We start from the raw sequence: 16,613 nt of genomic DNA, 5'->3' as shown, positions 1-16,613 counted from the left end.
CAACAAGTGAAAGATCCAGAATTCCAATGCAATGGTTTAGCCCCAAAGCGCCTTTCTGCTCTATCAAAGCAAAAGGAGACTATGAGAATAGCCATTAGGATGAGGATTCGGCTTAACCGGATTTGCATGGACCAGATGAGAACACATCTGACTTCCAGCATTTGGAAGCTAATTTCAGAAGCAACCACCTCTACTGAGAAAGGATAAGATACCAATTACGGAATCAGTGACAAGGGAACAGAACTGTTGTTTAGCCTTGAAAATTAATCAGCACCTCAAAAAGTAATTTACCATTACATCTACCTCAGCCAGTACATTTTCCTAAAATGTTTTGGTTTCTCCAGTCCTAAGAATAAAAGGGATGGGATTTTTTTTTTTTTTTAACAAATAACAGCTGTGTTGTTTGCCCCCAAACCTAAAAATGTTGAAGTTATCCCACGTGAAAAATTTACTGTCATTATTTACAGGGTTATATTGTTTTCTAATTATTACATGTGTCTAAATCTCATTCCCCCCAAGCCTGCAGAAAATGCAAGGTCCCCGCGGACATAAATTTCTTTTATGCTCCACAGCATCTAACATGATGCTGAGTAGAGACTTAGCTCAGCGTCTAAAAAATGGAGATAAATTTAGAAAATCGGGTCCAGGGCTGACTGTCTTTTCTGTCAGATTTTGCCTCCAAGATTTTATCCTGTTACTCCATTTCATTGAGGACAACGCCAGGCTTTTGTTATATTTTCACATCGTCTGAAAAGGCCACATCAGTAGCTATTCGTCTCATCACATAATAGAGAGCAGAGCAGATTTTATTTTAACACGAGCTTCGCTCCATTTAGTGAATCCGTTAGAAAACGTGCCTCGAGTCACATATATGGTGGGCTGAATCCGTGCCCGTGAGAGAGAAAGAAGGCAAGTGTGTGTGTGCACACTTGTGGGTGGGTGAGCGTCTTCACAAACCCCTCAGCCACGCCAGAGGAGCTTACAGAACGTGCCATGGAAACAGTGGTTACCATGGAAAGAACGTGCCATGGTGACGAGCTGAAGAAATGCCTATGTAACACCATCTTACCATGTAACCTTATACCTTCCAGCATTTTAAAAAATATGACAGGATTAGAGCACAGGACTCTGGGGAGTCTCAGCCCTCCCAATGATCTTCCAAAACAATCTAGAAAACAAGATGATAAACTGCAGGCGTTGTGTACCTCGCTAAAGGGCCTGACAAGCAGTTAAGTGGAGAAATTGCCAACATCGTTTATCTATGGACTGCACAGCACACTATTAAATATTTCCTGTTAAAACCCACAAAGTATTACAAATGAAGAGAAAACATGGATAAAATTAACTTAAAGGGAATGGTTTCCCGACTTCCTGAGATCAGAATTGATGTGTTTCATCTAACTTATCTGTTAATAGGCTTTCTTGATGCCCTCGTGTTACCATAATCTCCAAAGCACTGGACAAACCAGTACATTTGTTTATCTTTATCACTCTTTGCTTACTAAAGAACTTGCTTTTATTAAAGAGATCAATCACCTGCATACAGTTTAATAGCCTGCACAGTACATCCAAGGTAAAAAAAAAAAAAAAAAGGCAAAAAAAGGGTAAAGGGTGAGAGCCCTGTTTTAACAAAGCCCTGAAAGCATTAAAGAGGCAATAAAATGAGCTTTTGATAATCTATATATGTACATATGAAATCTTAAAGGTAGAAAACTTGCTATCAAACTTCGTAATCTAAGACATTTCTAAATGGGAAAGTGAAGGCTTAAAAGCAATCGGTGTCTCTCCTCTGCACTCAATTTTGTCTGGTTACTTTAATACGCAGCCCAGTGATGCTAAGTGGAGAGACGCCAAGTACATTACGCGGCTCGTACCCAGCTCCTCTCACCCTTTTTCACGCGGAAGCCAGACATCTGTGCCTCGCAGCCAGCCCCGAAACCGGAATCCACCCTGGTCCCGTGAGGATGTGGCATCTGAAGGGCTACCGTCTTAGACCTCAGACACCGGGGCATCGTGGAAACGCAGGCACGCAGCTTGCTGTCCACATTGCAGTGGGACTGGATAGCGCAGCAGCTTTGCTCCTCCAACGGCTCTCCTCCCAATGCTGAAAAACAACCCTATCCACCATCTCTTAGTGCCTGGAACATAATATCATATTTTATCTAGTCTTCTGGGATTAAAAATATTGATTGAAATTTTCATTGGAAGCTTTTCTTAAAAGACACTTTCTTCCAAACCTCTCTTTCTACTCCATTGCAAGTCAGCTATTTTTCTTGCCAAAATGCAGGAAAGCAATTAGGCTCAAGGGTTTTATAAGCTGGACCAGTTCAGGGCAAATCTATTGAACTTTGCTGAGAAATTCTTGTTCATTCACTGTGAAAATTTTGATGGTTTTATCCTCTTTCTTGATAACCACTTAGTTTTTAGAAACCTGTGTAATGTGTGTAGTGCAGGATTTAAAGAGAGGCCATCCTAATTAAAGTGTTGTGATGTTAAACCGGAAGGTGCTAAACATATTCCTTTGATAACTGAAATTTCAGGCTCAAATATATGCTGGGAAGAACTGAAGCTAAAATACAAAGGAAATTTAGCAGAAGCAGGGAAGACGAAGAGAAAATATTAAGCTGCTCTGCGAAGTGCCTCACAGGTTTTGGGAATAAAGCAGGAGGAAGTGAAGAGCCGAGCCTTCATCTTCCATCAGCTGTTGCTGGTGATTACAGCCATCTTTCACCAGAACATATGGCCGTGTTTATAGCCATCAGGCAGCATTTCACAGAGCGGCGACACCATGTGTCCACCAACTAGCCTTCCTGATTACAGCTAATTAGAGAGGAGGTGGGAGGCATTTTTTAAATGATATTAAGACACAAGAACGCCCAAAGTTCCCAGGCCTATCTGCAAGACCAGGTGACAAGAGAGAGACTGATACGAAAAGTGGGAGAAGCCAAGAGAAGCGGACATTTTGCGCAAACTTGTCCCTAAGAAATGAGCCACACAGGACAACAGCACAAAGAAAGCACACAAACACAGAGACAGGAGAGCCCTGCGAGGTGCTGTTGCAAGGTGTTACTCGGGAAACCTGCTAAAGCCAGAAACTATATGAAAAGTCCCGAGAGCACCTTTTCAGGGGGGAAATTCCAAATCAAAACTACCGTTAACAGCATCGCTAAGAGTCACTCTGTAGTTAGGCACATCCAAGCCACGGGGTACTCAATACAAAATCATACGGGGCCCACTATATGCCACTGCACATGTGCTTTCACCCAGTTTCGTGGTTCAGCAATGCTGTTTGTTCGCTCTCCTTTTTAACCCCAAAGTCAAATATGAAGCAACATATGTCACCAGATAAATACCCAGCATGATTTAAGGGTCTCAGCTTTTCAAAACTCCCCCTTTTGAAGTTGCAACGTTTCTTTCCTAAGTCCCTGGGAACTGGACTTTTTGAGGTTTCCAGAGGGACGGCACTGAGCTCACATGCAGGTGGAAGCCTTAGTTTAGCAATTTTCTTCCTCCTATGGTTTACAAACTTCCCCTCTGAAGGGGCGGCTGTGTGCGTGTGGGTGTGTGGATGTGTGTATGTGTGTGCGTGTGCGTGTTCATGGGTGTGTTGGGGGGGAACACTGCATCTATTACAGACACTTCTTCCTTCAGGCTCATTTAAGTCTGAGAACACGTCCTTTAGTAATTGTGTCATCCCCCCCACCCCATTTCTCTGCTTTGCTGGAACTGGACCATAATGACATTAGACAGGTCGCATGATGGCAGTTTAATGGCCTGAACTCAATCCACAGGTACATCGTTGTGGCCACCTTGGGATCTGCTCTCATCGTCACTACGTGACAGAAAATACCAGCAGAGCCAGAATGGATGGACAACTGCAGTGGTGGAGACAGGGCATTGGTAAGTGCAGGGGACAGGGACGCGGCTCTGAAAGTCCCAGGGCACCCCAGCAGCCATGACGTCACCCTCACCAGCTCCCCCCCTCCCCATCCCTGTCCATGCTGTTCTTAGGGCACACTTCACTCAACAGCATTCACTGACCATGGTCTCTGCTCAGCACTGAGGGCACAGGGACAAATAGAACACACACAGGCCCGGCCCTTCAAGGGGCTTACTGTTTCTCAGGGGAACGCACAGAAGCGTTTAAATAAGCAAATGCGTGGGCGCCTGGGTGGCTCAGTGGGTTAAGCCGCTGCCTTCGGCTCGGGTCATGGTCTCAGGGTCCTGGGATCGAGTCCCGCATCGGGCTCTCTGCTCAGCGGGGAGCCTGCTTCCCTCTCTCTCTCTCTCTGCCTGCCTCTCTGTCTACTTGTGATCTCTCTCTGTCAAATAAATAAATAAAAAATCTTTAAAAAAAAAAAATAAGCAAATGCGTTAGAATACCATAGACATCGCAGTGATGGGTCTCCACGCACAGAAGAACAGTAGCGCCTAATAGCAGTGGAACTGAGCTGCCTTTAAATGTCCAATATGGCTGGAAGAGGAGATGGGGAGAGGGATTTTATGGTCTAGAAATTTAAAAATCCAATAATAAATCCAAAGGACATGCAATGCTTTCAAAGGCCCATGTGAATAAATGGATGGGTTCTGGATTCTCTCAAAGAATAAATTTGAAGATTAAATTGAACAAATTCTCTGAGCATACTGAGAGGGGAAAAAGTATAAATTCAAAACAGTGTAGTGGTTATACAATTAACTCAATATGACAGCAAGAGCCCTGGCGAATGCTTCCATGTTTTAAGGAAATGGATACCATGACCCTCTAATTTTTTTCAGGAAACTACACAATGGTGATAATATCTTTCACAGGTTTGTTAGGATCAGAGAAATTATGTGTGTGTGTATGTGTGTGAATATGTGTGTATACATACACGTATTTCTTGTTATACACAAATATATTTATATTAAATATAAAAAGCAACAAATATAAATTTATATTACAATCTTTTGTACAATCTTTTGTACAATCATTTACAATCTTTTGTAGAACCTATTAGTAGATGCTGTTGTCTCTATTGCTTTTAATCTTGATTTGTTGTAGTTAACTCTAAAACAGAGGTCAACAAATTATAGCCCATTGTCGAAATCCAGCCCACGGAGGGCCAAATCCATTTATTCATTGTCCAAGGCTTTTATGCTCTAGTAGCAGGTTATATAGTTGGACAGGAAAGATATGTCTCACAAAGCTAGAAATATTTACTATCTGACCTTCACAGAAAAATTTGATGACCCCTGATTTAAAATAATCACATGATATCAATCTACATTTTCCCGTGTGTGTGTGTGTGTGTGTGTGTGTGTGTGTGTGTGTGTGTTGTGTGTGTGTGTGAGTGTTTTGATATTTGGGTGGAGTGGAGGTGGTTGGCAGAAAAACAACTCCTAGGAAAAGTTCTGTGATCAGGTAAGTAGAAAACACTACATACTGTATTCCCCTCTGGGAAATTTAAAATGCACCTTGGCATATGAACGGCTTTAAGAAGTCCCATATAAAAGAAACCTATTTAGATTCATTTCGCCAACTGAGTTGGTTATTTTTTTCCCTCTATGAATGTGTATTAACAAATATGGCAAATGCAGTGGACTGGCCACCCAAGACAACTCAGAGACCACTTCCCCTGCACTGCAAAGGTTACAACATTAAATACTTTCTAGTTAAGCCTGCCTCGTGCCTAACCGTGGCCGTGTACCATAGTTACGGCCAGTAAGATACAGAACTCTTAGAGGCATGGTTCCTTCCAGAAAAACAAGTGAGGCCTTACCTTTATTCTTAGCTGGCTGCCTTTGCCCTCCCCTTTTCCTCTTGGCCAGAAGTCAGTGGGGGAGAAGCCACTCTGTGCTTCCCAGACTAGGGAATGAAGGCTAAGCCTAATATATTGATGAGAGTAGAGCCCAAAGATGGCAAAAGCCTGGGTCTCCGACTATATCCCTGAAACACTGCTCTAAGGCAGAGCTGCCTACTCCTGGACTTCTTACCGAATCAAAGAAATACTTTCTGTTTATGGCAGTGCAGGATATAGGAAGTACTTCTCAGATTTTAATATGGGTACAAATCACCCAGGGATTTGTTACAATGCAAATTCTGATTCAGTAGTTCTGGGTTGGGGCACCTACCCACCTACCTGGTGATGCAGATGCTTGTCCATGAATCACACGTGGAGTAGGAAGGTCACTGAGTTTTCTGTTCTTTGCAACACAATACCATCATAACCATTAGGTCCTCTGGAATTCATAATCCAGGGAGAACACTTCGGGAAATTCTGAGGATTCTCGTCATCAAGCTTCCCATTTCCATGAGCCATTTAGAAGGTAGGCTCTACCTAGTGTACCCTTCAGAGGATTTGGACTTCCTTCCTGCATCATTTCTCACACAATGCATTCCTTATTATGGCCCACCACGCAGTGCAAATCTACAGTGAATGTGAGCAGTGGTGATGTTTTCCATGGCTCTCCTTGACATAGCTATAGAGGATAATGAAAAGATGATTCTTTGAGCATCATAGAATTATAGCTTCCTCAAAGATTTACCCAATCCTTTAGTGATAGGTAAGGGATCTAATAGCAAGAGAGGCCAACCGATTCCCCCCAGGTGACCCAGGAAATGGAGTGGGGAGGGAGCGAGGGCAGAGCCGAGTGGGAGCGCCCTTGCACACGGGGGTCTCCACGCATGGATGTGTCCAACATTATTTCCCACTTCACACAGAAAAGACTTTCAGAAGAAAATGTGGGCTCCTTTGTACAAGCGTGCCCCTTCTACCACATATACACGACATATCAAGTTCACATTTCCAAACTCTTCCTGCTGCCTGTGTACTCAGTGACTGCAAAGCCAGCCATTTCCCTTCTCGTCATGATTAACCCAGAGCGTTAGCAAATCCCCAATCTATTTAGAGATACAGATCCATGGGGGAGGCTTTCCTCATTCTTTCTCTAAAATGTAGTTCCACTTGACCTAATTAGGGCTTGGGGAGATTCCAAATCTCATTTTTTTTTTTTCATTTTTCCAAGTGAAACCATGGGTTTGACAATGGGGCGTGTGAAGTATTTCCGACCGTCTTTGTTAATTAAAGGAAAAGTTTTCATCTTAGAGTCTTGAGAGTTTTAAGAGCAAATGGAAAGTAGATGAAATTCAGGAAGGGCTAAAATAGCTGAAATGTTCTATTTTTTTCTTTTTAATAATTGGTGCTAAAGAAGGAATATGGGCTCTAGATTTTAAATCCTATCATTGAAGGGAGGAAGGTAGCTTCTAAGTGTTTTGACATGCAGAGGAAGGGTTCAGGGGCCAGCCAGCAATAACTTTGTCCTGCTCCTGTGTTTGATCCCATGCCCATGCCCAGGTTCTGCTTGTAGGCTTTTAACACAAAGTACTGCTCCTCGCTTCTGTGGCTCTCTCTGCTCATCAGGTTTGTTAGTCACTGGTCATTTTCATTTTAAATTTGTAGGATAATCCTGCTTCAAAGCTCAAATAACTAAGGTCAAATTTAAAAGGTGATTTCCTCAAGACCATAAAGAAAGGCCACTGCATTCCCTAAAAATAGCTGTCAAAACTTCTAAATATCTCTCCTTGTCAATGATTTGAACACAGTTTCTGTTCCAAGGGCTCTTTAATGTGACACTAGAGTAAGCACTTACCTACCCAGGTAGGTAAGAAAGCATAGGCCAGAAAGTCCACAGATCTGGATTCTAGACTCAGCTCTGACCCTCACTGGGAACTCAAGGAAGCCCTTCATGCTCTGGGTTACTTAATTTTATTATCTGTAACTTAGGGATATACGGTATATGATTATCTTACAGGGTGTTATGAGTTGAATTGCATCCTCCAAAAGGACACGTGGAAGTCCTAACGCCCCTGTGCCTATGAACAGGGCCTAATTTGAAAATAGGATCTTTGCAGATGTCACCAAATGAAGATGAGGTCACTAGGGTGGACTCTAATCTAACATGACTGGCGTCCTTATAAGAAGAAAATGCCATGCGAAGAGACACAGGGAGAACCGTGTAACCACAGTGGTAGACACTGGAGTGGTGGAGCCAAGGTTCTAGCCACCTCCAGAACATAGGAAGAAGTAAGGAAGACTTCTACTGAGAGTCTTAGAAGGAACATGGCCTTGTTAACAACCAGATTTTGAACTTCTGGCTTCTAGAACAATGAGTTTCTGTTGTTTTAAGCCACCAAGTTCATGGTAGTTTGTTATGGGAGTCTTAAGAAACTGATGCACATGGTAAAAGGTACCTTGCAGGTGTGATCAAGGATATTCAGGTGGGAAGGTTATTTTAGATTATCTGGATGGACCCAATGTAATCAGAAGGGTCCCAAGGGTCCTTCTAAGAGGGAGATTTTATGAGAGGATCAGAGTCATAAAAGGAAGGAGACCTATGACAAGGGAAGCAGAGGGCCAGAGTAAAAAAGAGATTTGTCAGGGACTTAAAGATAATATACTACCAGCTTTAAGGATGGAGAGAGGGGCCATAAGCCAAGGAACACAGCTGAGAAAGTCAAAGAAACAGATTCCCATCTAGAGCCAATGAAGGTTGTATAGCCTGGCTAACATCTTGGCTTTGGCCAAGTAAAACTCATTTTGGACACTCACCTCCAGACTGAAAGATAATAAGTTTTTGCTGTTTTAAGCCATTAACTATATGGTAATTTGTTAGAGTAGCAACAGGAAACTATACAAGATAACATTTTCCCTGGCTAACCGCTAGGCTTGCTGTACTAAAGACAAAGCTAAAAAAAAAAAAAAAAAAAAAAAGTTTAAAAACCAAACATTTATTTTAGTATTGTCATGATTCTAATTAATTTTAAAGATATGCCAGGTACTCGATTCTACCTTTCAATGAATGGATAAATAAGTGAATCAAAATTTTCAATTATACAAAGGCATCCAGACCAAATTGTGTTTAATGGTAATTCTTCAAGGGCAAAATTTTAGTAATAATAGTTTCTTCACTACATAGTACAGTGGCTCCCCCAGAACAAGCCTTCTCTAAATGTTCTTTTACTTGATTAATCAGAAACAAAGATGGTCCTAGGAATACCACATAGCCACTGGGATGGAAAGAAGGCAAGGAAAGGGTGCTAAGTAATTTCTTCCTTAGAGTATGCCAATATCCCTGTCATCCTCACCCACTGAGATGATCAGAGTTTGCAGAATGTGGCCAGTTTCCTTTGGGGTAACTTTACTTCTTTGGATCACTCCTGATACCTAATTAGCAGCTAGACACTTCCTTATAAATAGCCATGTTTTCAGCACATTAGGGCATTTCCCCTCTCAGGAATGGAGACAGATGTTCAAAGGATGATCCTAGCTGACAAAGCAACATCTGGCATTTAGCATCTTGCTGTGACTGATTGTCTGATATATCACCCCAAAGTGAGGAGCAGCAGAGCCCTAGAATGGGAAATGGGTCACGCAGTGCCAACGTTCCACTGAACGTGGAGACTTTGTGTGTTAGAGCAGAGGGGAGAAAGACAAAAAACAAAAACAAAAAACAAAAAAAAACCTGTATAAAACATGATCAATTTCATGACTCCAGAAACCAAACCGAAATAAGCATCAAAAAGATGACATGGGAGCCATTTGAGAGACACAGAAAATGTAGAAGTCTTATATGAAAATATGCTACTATCTGGGGATTGTTATTCCTAAAGCCAGCAACAGTAGTCTGGATATTTGGCTATAGTCAAAACCCTACATTTTACGATTCAAGAGGCAAAAGGTCTGTGTCCCAGTAGAGCCACCCACATGTGATGCTAAAAAGAGATGTGATCTTGGGCAAAGTACTTCACCTGTAACTCAGTGTCCAAATATGCAAAAGTGGGTTCATGGCTACCTTATTAGGTAGTCATGAGAATTTCTTGAAATTATATATAGCAAGCATAGCATCTGGCACAGTTATGTGCTTAAATGAAGAATGTTTATTGATCAGTTAGCATGTGGTGGGCACTGTGATAAGGGCTCGGGTTGCGTTCCTGAAGGTAACAGTGTGGTGGTTCCAAGCACAGGCTGCCTGGGTTCATATCCCAGCTCTATCGCTGACTTTTTACATAACCTTGCGAAAGTTACTTAACTTCTATGTGCCTCAGTGTCCCCATCTCTAAAAGCAGAGAATACTGTACCAACTTCACAATTTGTGGTCAGAAATAAATAAGCAGAGGGGCGCCTGGGTGGCTCAGTTGGTTGAGTGGTTGAGAGTCTGACTCTTAGTTTCTGCTCAGGTGATAATCTCATGTGTCAGGGGATGGGGCCCCTCATTGAGCTCCATCTGAAGATTCTCTCTCTCTACCTCTCCCTACATACATGCACACATGCGTGAGTGCTCTTTCTCTCTCTAAAATAAATAAATAAATCAGGAAGGAAGGAAGGAAGGAAGGAAGGAAGGAAGGAAGGAAGGATGGATGGATGGAAAAGGAAAGGAAGAAGATATGGGGCACCTGGATGGCTCAGCTGGTTTAAGTACCTGCCTTCAGCTCAGGTCATGATCCCAGGGTCCTGGAATGGAGCCCCACATTGCGCTCCCTGCTCTGTAGGGAATCTGCTTCTCCCTCCGCCTGATGCTCTCCCTACTTGTGCTCTCTCTCTCCCACTCTCTCTCTCTCTGTCAAATAAATAAACAAAATCTTAAAAAAAAAAAAGGAAAAGGAAAGAAAGAAAGGAAGGAAGGAAGGAAGAAAGAAGAAAGAAAGAAAGACGCAGATATGTTCAATGAACTTAGAAACAGTGCCTGGCACATGATAAGCATTCATAAGTATTAAGTAATGTTATTATTGTCCCCTTAATCATTGCACCCCTTTACTATAGATACTATTAGATATATTTGGTCAACAAAGGAGCTGAGTTGAAACAGTCTAAGTGAGCTGCGGAACCAGGATTCAAATATAGGTAGTCTTGCACTTGGTACAAAATTGGATTAAATTAGGTGATGCTGGAAGCCAGAGCCCACCAAACCTTTTTTGACTTTCATCCACCCTTTTCAAAATGAACTGGCTTTATGACTTTGACAAATTTCTTAAGCACTCTGGGTCACATTTCTATAATGGGAAAAATATTATTGATACCTCATCAGGTGATGAGGATTTAGTATGATGATGAAAAAAATTCCATATCATACAGCGTGGTACATAGAAAGCCCTCAAAATACGCTAGCTACCATAAGAAATATCAGTCGTAAAGCCCTGAAGACTTGCAGTCATTTCTGCCATACCGATTTTAGGAAAAAAAAAAAAATGCAACCAAGTTTAATTCTCAGTGCTTATCCAGGACATTTTCCTCATCCCATGACATTGTTCAAGGACTTTCTTGTAATAACTGTCTGGTTAGGGCCCTGGAAAGACTCCTGGCCATCGGAAACTGTCTTTGGGACTTGCAATGATGTGAAATACCTGGGCTTTTTCTTTCTTTTTTTTTTTTTTCAAGATTTTATTTATTTATTTATTTGACAGAGATCACAAGTAGGCAGAGAGGCAGGCAGAGAGAGAGATTGGAGGAAGCAGGCTCCCCGCTAAGCAGAGAGCCTGATGTAGGGCTCGATCCCAGGACCCTGGGATCATGACCTGAGCCAGAGTCAGAGGCTTTAACCCACTGAGCCACCTAGGCGCCCCTCCCTGGGATTTTTCTAAGGCTTACTTTGGACTAGGTTGGATGATGAGCCAAGTGCTGGCTGGTCAATGCAGAATAACTGCAGCCGCTGGCGAACGAGCGGCGTCACTGGCCCTGGGGTACTCACTAGTGTAGACCTGGTGGACGGATCTAAACAGTAGTGGCTGACATCATGGCACCGGGACGCTGGTTGGAAAAGGAAAATCATTCAAGGTTAAGCACAGGGTGAGAACAATCAGTGATAAAGCAGCACAACTTCCACGGGGGCAAACTGTATTCTCTGAATCATTAGTACAACTCTTGTACTTTTCACACAGAGTCTAAAATGATGCTGGGATAATTGATTTTACATTAGCGATTTTGAGAATAGTATATAAGAAATAGTACAAGCCTACTCCCTAGTTGCTTGCCAAAGCAACCTTAAGAAACTGATAAGAAAACCTATTATTTTTTTTCCCTTAAACCACAGTTAAGGACCGTTATATCCCAGAAGCTGCAGAACAGGACCAGCCCCTCCTCACGGGTTGGGGGTGCCCTATCAACTCTGAGCTGTTGGCCATGTGACCCATCACGTAATCACTGGATTTTTCAGGTTTGGGGGTAGAATGCCCAAAACCTGAGTAGTGGGGTGGATCTAAGTAAACACAAACTTGGCTAAAATAGAGTTCTGTTGTCTCTGTGTGACAAACAGCTCCCTAGGCAAGTGTCCAGAGAGACCTTCTCAAGTTGTGAGAAATGGACACCTGGAGAGCCAATGTCTAGAGTGACAGGAGCAGACAAGTCTCTGTCACCAGGACTGAGGTTCCTCTCCTCTCTCAGAGTCACTTTAGCATTTGGGAGCCTTAAGGGTTGGAAGCCAGTACCGTCCAGCTTGTCACATTTGCCCCTAAGACCCCAAATTTCCAAACCACTAGTAGTCCCTGCAAGACGCTCTGCTAGAAGGGCCATGCTTGGGGGTCCAGACTCCTTAGCGCATCTTTCCCTATGCAGCCCAAAGCCCTTGTAATCCAAAAAAGGTCTCCCTCATCCGTGGCCTGATCTCCGACTTGCTATTTCTCCAAGATAGTCTCTTTGCATTTTTTACCATAGGGCTCTAGGCCGGAGGGTAGAGCCATCACAAGAATTGATAAGTTGACATTTTTCCTAAAGCCAGCCTCTGAAAACTTCTCATGTCAGCAGACTTGCCACCTCTAGGAGCAACCTATTCCATCGTTGACCACCTGTGACAGTTTTTAAAGTTGAATCCCTGTCTTTTATGCATTGGTCTCCATTGAGCCCTCAGCAGCCCAGCCTCAGAATGGTGAAGAAAGTTCATCCAGACTCCTGTAGAGTAACGACCTCGGATAGCACCACAGGCATGGGGGTCCGGAGGCTGCACCTGGAGCTTGGTTAATCGTTGACATCTGACAGGAAACACAGTGGCACCATGAGGAGTTGTCAAAGCCAGACGAATCTGTCTTCTAAAGGAGAACCCTTAAAAATTTGGAGCCCTTTGAGTTGTCATTTCTTCAAACAACACCAGCTCCTTCAGGCATTTGCTTTATGACCCAACTTTTAAGTTCTCTCATGACATCATTTTCTTTCTTCTGAGCATCGTCACCATTCCTATCTCTCTCTTAAAATACAGGGACCAGGGGCGCCTGGGTGGCTCAGTGGGTTAAGCCTCTGCCTTCGGCTCAGGTCATGGTCTCAGGGTCCTGGGATCGAGCCCCGCATCGGGCTCTCTGCTCGGCAGGGAGCCTGCTTCCTCCCTCTCTCTCTGCCTGCCTCTCTGCCTACTTGTGATCTTTGTCTGTCAAATGAATAAATAAAATCTTTAAAAAAAAAAAAATACAGGGACCAGAACTGATCACAAAAGTATGAAACTGACTATGTGGGAAATGCTGGACAGTGAATCTTCATATCCAAAGATAATTCAACAAAAGGAAATGGGTTGTAAGAAGACACCAGACATTTGATTTGGTTACAATGAAGGAGTTGTGAATTTATTTTATTTTTAATTCATCAAGCTTTAGGCCTGTATGCCTTCAAATGCCAAGCTCTCTCTTCTTTCTACTACTTCTTTCTTTACTACACTAAGGCCAACTAATTTTTCAATTTAAAGTGGCATCTCTTCCAGGAAGACTCCCCTAACCCTTTTAGTCGGGGGTTGGGTGCTCCTTCCAGACTCCCACCCCATTCTGTGGATATCTCTACGACAGAACTTTCCACCTGCTTTAAACTGTCTGCTGAGCTGCCTTCTCTTCAACTTGATTGCTGGTGCCCAAGACCCTGAATTATCGGACTGTAGCTTGCCTTTGTAACACTGCCTGGCACCAAGGAGGGGCACGAAAACAGGTATTGATAGAAATGAATAAGTCAAGTGACAAAACACTGGAATGAAAACCTGTGGGACAACCAGGGAAGGCATGAAAGCTGAGAGCTATGTGTCCCTGGGATTCTCCTTCTACTCATTTACTCGTCATTTCCACGTGCAAGGAGAGCTCTGCCCCGGGATTCCCTACAGACAGAGGAGTCACATCCCTGATAAGAGAGTAATGACACCAAATGGGAGTGAGACACAAAATCCCTACCGACTTCCAGTCATCTGATAGAGACCTTCACCAGCCAAAGCCCCTCTAGACTGGAATTTTTAGGGTGGCCAAGGGATTTATAATGATGTGACTATAATAGAAACTGTAGATGCAAGTGTGGAGGAGGTTTTCAGAGGATGGCTTTCAGGTTATAGGAGCAGGGGCCAAGAGGACAACGTGGGGGATGGTGCTGGGCTTGCTCCTTAGTGCCGTGGGCTCCCCTTCTCTGCTGTCTGCACAAGGCTGGGCGGGGACCACGCTCTGACGGTCAGACGGGTAGAGCCACAGGGCACAACCACAGTCCCAGAAGCACTTTGAAAGACACAGGGAGTGAGGAGTGTGGTGATAAAGGAAACCAAAAATCTAGAGACAAGGAAAAGTTAACCTACTGAAGGAACCATCTGAACTAATCTGGGACTAGGCTCTGTTTTCAGAGAGGTGACATCACTGACAGTGCTTAAAAGCAGAATGAGGCCAGATTTGCCACGGGACATGTGTGGGCTTCCAAGCCTTCTAATCCCTCCTCAGCCACACCCAAAAATAAACTTCAGGAGGAAAATTTTTCTTGGCAGAACTGGGTATTTTTGTCTTGCTTACCTAAACTCTCATAAGTGGTTTTGTTAAAATAACAAAAAAATGAATGTTGTTTCATGAGCAAAAAAATATTGTTTAGAAATTCCAGTTAGGTAAATACCCCCCCCCCAACCCCAGTTTCCTAAGGGCTTTTTTGTAAAAAAGCAAATTAAGCCTATTTGAGGTGCGGCTTGAATGTTATTGAGTTCTGCTGGGGGCCTCTACTCTTGGCTGCAGCTACAAAAGAAGATTCACGGTAAAGGGGCCTGTGGGGGTGGCTGCCATTTACCCCCATGTTTTCATAAATGGAAGCAGCCAGGCAAAGAGCACAGCTGTCATCATTTCCCACACAGGCACTGGGGGCTTGGAAGCTAGCTACTTGAGCAAGGGCCAATATGACAGGCAGGTTTCCTCGCATAGCAAATCTAAAATTTTATTAGCAACAATTTGGACTGTTCAGGCAGGTTCAATGCCTTGTGTTAATGTCTAAAAATAGATCTGTTCACTCTTCCTACATTTGCCCTGGATGTTTCTCCTTTCTAAAACTAACCTATCAGAGGCACCCACTGTTCCTTAATATTTGCAATGGTCAGTGAACAGAAGAAGATTGGAGCTGACCAGATGTAAACTGAAAGAGTCACCAGATAGACCAGAAAGAAAGACTCACCTGGAGCGGAAATCTGAAAGGTTTGTTTATTTAGCCTTTCTCCTGCATGCATCTTTTTGTTGCAGATTTCAATTGGAGTGGAAATGCCAGGTTGCTCCGAGAGAAGGTTGTCCTTGTAATGTGTCTTGGTCAATTGGAAATTGGCAGCACTCGTGCTCTCTTGAGAACATTTTCTTGCCAATCTTCTAGGACATTTCCCAAGACCAAGTGGATTGGCCAACTGGACAACATTTTACTAAGCACACAAACTTTTCATAGTGCAATCCAGACTTCAGAACTCTGAGTTCTTAACAAAGTAGACAAAAATAATCGAGCTTCACTCTTCCCTACTCAGGTTCTTCCAAAATCACCATTGTGGCCTCCCTAAAAGTGAGAGAGAACACAAATTCGCTCTAAAGTAAGGCTAATTAAGAGCGACACCTACATTTAGAGGAAAAACAAAAATGCAGATGAAACCACTTTTAACAGATTAGCCAAAAATTCAATTGTGCTTCTTATAAGAACTTAACCTTTTGTTCAGGATCAGTTATAACATCATTAACTTTATCCAAAGAAATATATTTATCTTGGGTACAGAATAGAAAAGGTCAGGGACGAGATTCCAAAACTTTAAAAGAGAAAGATATATCTCTAAATTACTAAGTGAATTCAACCTTTTGGAAAAACATTTTATATTCATTAAGAACCTTCTTACTGTGGGGAAAAATTACAAAATCCACCAGTGGTGAGAATTATGTGAGTGTTTGGTTCACTCGAACTCCTCTAAAATTACAGTGTTGAGTCATGTGTAGTTAAAGCACCCTTGAAAAACACCCTCCAGCCTGTGTTGGGGGTGGGTCATTAAAAAAACTAGATTAATTATGATTTTACAAATGCAGTGGTAAATTAAATAAAGTATCAAAACCAAATCCAATCACAGCTGCTTGGAAGGATTTCTGGCTTAAAAACTTCACTTATCACCAAATAATATAATCAGGCAATTACCAAGTGACAACTGAGTGATGATGATAGCATCAAAGCAAAAGGGCAAGAGTCTTAAACTCCCAGGAAACTCCCTCATGGTCAGATCACAATGTACCAAAGAGGAGATATATATATATATCTCCTCTCTCTCTCTCTCTCTCTCTCTCTCTTTATATATATATATATATATATATATATATATATATATATATATATATATATATATATATATATATATAT

The sequence above is a fragment of the Enhydra lutris genome, unplaced genomic scaffold (assembly GCF_002288905.1).
Source record: "Enhydra lutris kenyoni isolate GAN:26980312 unplaced genomic scaffold, ASM228890v2 scaffoldscaffold9, whole genome shotgun sequence".
Classification (NCBI taxonomy): Eukaryota; Metazoa; Chordata; class Mammalia; order Carnivora; family Mustelidae; genus Enhydra; species Enhydra lutris.
Note: the sequence above shows the minus strand (reverse complement) of the source record.